At 36.3% G+C, this 4,778-nt stretch overlaps 1 long non-coding RNA gene across 1 annotated transcript in view; it reads right to left on the bottom strand.

Moving 5' to 3' along the window:
- Positions 1-1,036: 1,036 nt before the first annotated feature.
- The window catches only part of LOC121020602 (uncharacterized), a 104,550-nt gene continuing 100,808 nt past the window's right edge, over positions 1,037-4,778 (bottom strand). The window contains exon 4 of the long non-coding RNA XR_005786220.1: positions 1,037-1,083. This is a non-coding gene — a long non-coding RNA (uncharacterized LOC121020602). The remainder of the gene's footprint in view (positions 1,084-4,778) is intronic.

Here is a 4,778-nt window from a genome sequence, read left to right on the forward strand (position 1 = left end):
ATTGAGGAGACGACCCTTACCCTATTGTGTGTTCTTGGTACCCTTGTCAAAGATTAGTTGACCATATATGTGTGGATTTTATTCTGGGTTCTCTATTCTGTACCATTAGTATATATGCCTGTTTTTATGTCAGTACTATATACTGTTTTGATTACTGTGACTTTGTAATATCGTTTGAAATCAGCTTTGCTGTTCTTTCTCAAAATTGCTTTGACTATTCAGAGTCCTTTGTTGTTCCACGTGAATTTTAGGATTGTTTTTTTCTATTTCTGTGAAAATGCCTTTGGAATTTTGATGCCTTTGGAAATGTGTGTTGAATGTATAGATTGCTTTGGATAACATGGATATTTTAACAATATTAACTCTTCCAAATCAAGAACACAAATTATCTTTTCATTTATTTGTGCTTTCTTCAGCTTTTTTCCCTCAATATCTCATGGGTTTTGATTAAATTTATTTCTAAGTCTCATTGTCTTTGATGCTACTGTAAATGAGATTTTTTTCTTAATTTTTTTTCAGGTAGTTTGTATAGAAATGCAAATTATTTTTGTATCCTAACTTTGTATCCTGCAACTTTAGTGAATTTGTTTACTAGTTCTACCAGGATGGGGGGGGGGGGTGTGGAGTCATTAGGATTTTTTATAAGATCATGTCATCTGCAGAGACAATTTTACTTCTCTCTTTCTTATTTGGGTGCCTTTTACAGGCAGACCTTATTTTATTGCACTTCACTTTATTGCACTTCATAGAAAATTCATTTTTTTACAAATTAAAGGTTTGTAGTAACCTTGGATCCAGCAGGTCTATTGGCACCATTTTCCACTTCACCACCATTTTCCACCATTTACTCACTTCATATCTCGATGTCATATTTTGGTAATTCTCACAATATTTTAAATTTTTTCATGATTATTATATTTTTTATGATGATATATGATCAGTGATCTTTGATACTATGACCATAATTGTTTTGGGGTGCCATGTAAGATAGCAAACTTAATCAATAAATGTTGTATGTGTTCTGATGCTCCACCAACCTGCTGTTCCCCCAACTTGCTCCTCCTTCTCAGGTCTTCCTATTCCCTGAAACACAACAATATTGAAATTAGGCCAATTAATGACTCTTCCTCTAAGTGTTTAAGTGAAAGGAAGGGTCACACATCTGTTACTGTAAATCAAAAGCTAGAAGTGATTAAGCTTAGTGAGGAATGAGTGTTGAAAACTAAAAGAGGCCAAAAGCTGGGCCTCTTGTGCTAAGCAGTTAGCCAAGCTGTGAATGCAAAGAAAGAGTTCTTGAAGGAAATTAAAAGTGCTAATCCAGTGAATACGTGAATAATGAAAGAGAGATTGAGGATATAGGGAAAGTTTTAGTGGTCTGGATAAAAGATCAAATAGGCCACAACATCCCTTTAAGCCAAAACCTAATCCAGACCAAGGTCCTGACTCTCGTCAATTCTGTGAAGGATGAGAGAAGTGAGGAAGCTGCAGAAGAAAAGTCTGAAGCTAGCAGAGTTTGGTTCATGAAGTGTAAGGAAAGAAGCCGTCTCCGTAACACCAAAGTTCAGGGTGAAGCAGCAAGAGCTGATGTAGAAGCTGTAGCAAATTATCCAGAAGATTTAGCTATGATAACTAATAAAGGTGGCTACATCAAACAATAGATTTTGAATGTAGATGAGATAGCCTTCTGTTGGAAGAAGATGCCATCTAGGATTTTCATAGCTAGAGAAGAGAAGTCAATGCCTGCCTTCAAAGCTTCAAAGGATGGGCTGATTCTCTCATTAGTGTCTAATGCAGTTGGTGACTTGAAGCTGAAGCCAATGCTCATTTATTATTCTAAAAATTCTAGGGCCCTTAAGAGTTATGCTAAGTCTACTCTACCTGTGCTCTATAAATGGAAGAAAGCTTGGATGAGAGCACATCCATTTACAACATGGTTTACTGAATACTTTAAGGCTACTGTTGAAATCTACAGCTCAGGCAAAAGAAAAAAAAATTCTTTCAAAGTATTCCTGCTCATTAATTATGCACGCATGTGGTCATGCAAGAACTCTGATGGAAATGGACAATGAGATTAATGTTTTTTCAATGCCTGCTAACACAACATCCATTCTGCAGCCCAGAGATCAAGAGTAGTTTTGACTTTTAAGTCTTATTACTTAAGTAATACATTTTGTAAGGCTACAGCTCCCATAGATAGTGATTCCTTTGACAGATATGGAGAAAATAAATTGAAAACCTTCTGGAAAGGACTTTGCCATTCTTGATGCCATTAAGAACATTTGTGATTCAGGGGAAGAAGTCAAAATATCAATGTTAATGGGAGTTTGCAAGAAGTTGATTCCAACCCTCATGGATGATTCTGAGGGGTTCAGGACTTCGGTGGAGGAAGTAACTGCAGATGTAGTGGAAATAGCAAGAGAACTAGAATTAGAACTGGACCCTAAAGATGTGACTGAATTATTGGAATCTCATGATAAAATTTCAGTGAAAGAAGAATTGCTTTTATGGATGGTCAAAGAAAGAGGTTTCTTGAGATAAAATCTGCTCCTGGTGATGATGCTGTGAAGACTGTTGAAATGACAACAAAGGATTTAGAATATTACACAAACTCAGTTGATAAAGCAGTGACAAGGTTTGATAGGCTTGACTCCGATTCTGAAAGATGTACTGTGGGTAAAAGGCTATCAAACAACATTACATGCTATAGTGAAATCATTCATGAAATGAAGAGTCTTGGATGTAGCAAACTTCATTGTTGTCTTATTTTAAGAAATTGCCACAGCCGCCCCATTTCCAGCAACCACCACACTGATCAGTCATTAGCCATCAGCATAGACCCTCCACCAACAAAAAGATTATAACTTACTGAAAGCTCAGAGGAAAGTCAGCATTTTTTTTTTACCAATAAAGTATTTTTAATTAAGGCATGTACATGGATTTTTTAGGCTCATTGATGTTGTACACTTAATAGACTACAATAAAAATAACTTTTATTTGCACTGGAAAAATTGATTTGACTTGCTTTATTGCAATATTCACTTTATTGTGATGGTCTGGAAACAAACCCACAGTACCTCTGAGGTATGCCTGTATTTGTTTTTCTTGCCTAGTTGCTCTGACCAGGATGCCAGTACTATGTTGAATATAAATACAAAAGTAGACATTCTTGTCATGTTCTTCATCATAGAGGAAAAACTTTCAGCTGTACACAATAGAACAGGATTTTGGCTGTGGGCTTGTCATATATTGAGTTTATTATGTATATTCCTTCTATACCTCATTGTTGAGAATTTTTATGATGAAAAATTGTTGAATTTTTGTCAAATGCTTTTTTTGCATCTATTGAGATGATCACATGATTTTTTAATCCTCCATTCTGTTTATGTGATGTATCTTATTTATGTATTTATGTATTTATTTATTATTTTTAAGTAGATTCCATGCCAACATGGAGCTCAATATGGGACTTCAACTCACAACCCTGAGACTAACACCTGAGCTGATATCAAGAGTCAGATACTCAACCAACTGAGCCACCCAGTACCCCTCTATCACAATTATTAATTTACATATATTGAACCATCTTTGCATCCCCGAATAAGTCCTAATTGATTGTGGTGTATGATACTCTTTTTTTTTTAAATTTTTTTCAACGTTTATTTATTTATTTTTGGGACAGAGAGAGACAGAGCATGAACGGGGGAGGGGCAGAGAGAGAGGGAGACACAGAATCAGAAACAGGCTCCAGGCTCCGAGCCATCAGCCCAGAGCCTGACGCGGGGCTCGAACTCACGGACCGCGAGATTGTGACCTGGCTGAAGTCGGACGCTTAACCGACTGTGCCACCCAGGCGCCCCAGTGGTGTATGGTACTCTTAACGTGGTGTTGAATTTTGCTGATACTTTGTTGAAGATTTTTGCATGTATGCACATGAAGAATATTGGCTTGTAATTTTCTTATAGTGGCCTTGTCTGGCTTTAGTATCAGGATAATTCTGCCCTCATAAAGTGATTTTGGAAGTATTCCCTTCTCTTCAACTTTTGGGAAGAGTTTGAGAAGGATTAGTGTGGATTCTTTTTTAAAGGCAAAATGTAAATAATTAAATTATTTCCCACATTCCCTCTTTGTTTTCCTGTGTGTGTTTCCTACTTTTTTTTATTATTTACTTTTTAATTTACATCCAAGTTAGTCAGCATATAGTGCAATAATGATTTCAGGAGTAGAATCCAGTGATTTATCCCCTACATATGACACCCAGTGCTCACCCAAGAAGTGTCTTCCTTAATGTCCCTTGCCTTTTTAGTCCATCCACCCCACCCAACTCCCTCCAGCAACCCTCAGTTTGTTTTCTATAGTTACAAGTCTCTTTTGTTTCGTCCTCCTCCCAGTTTTTATATTATTTTTGTTTCCCTTACCTTATGCTCATCTGTTTTGTACCATAAATTCCACATATGAGTGAAGTCATATTAATTTGTCTTTCTCTGACTAATTTTGCTTAGTATAATATACTCTAGTTCCATCCATGTTGTTGCAAACAGCAAGATTTCATTCTTTTTGATCACTGAGTAATACTCCATTGTATATATATATACCACATCTTCTTTATTCATTCATCTGTCGATGGACATTTGGGCTCTTTCCATACTTTGGCTATCATCAATAGCGTTGCTATAAACATTGGGGTGCATGTGCCCTTTCAAAACAATACACCTGAATCCTTCGGATAAATACCTAGTAGTGCAATTGCTGGGTTGTAGGGTAATTCTATGTTTAATTTT

The sequence above is a fragment of the Herpailurus yagouaroundi genome, unplaced genomic scaffold, assembly GCF_014898765.1.
Source record: "Herpailurus yagouaroundi ecotype Mexico unplaced genomic scaffold, PumYag 250, whole genome shotgun sequence".
NCBI lineage: Eukaryota > Metazoa > Chordata > Mammalia > Carnivora > Felidae > Herpailurus > Herpailurus yagouaroundi.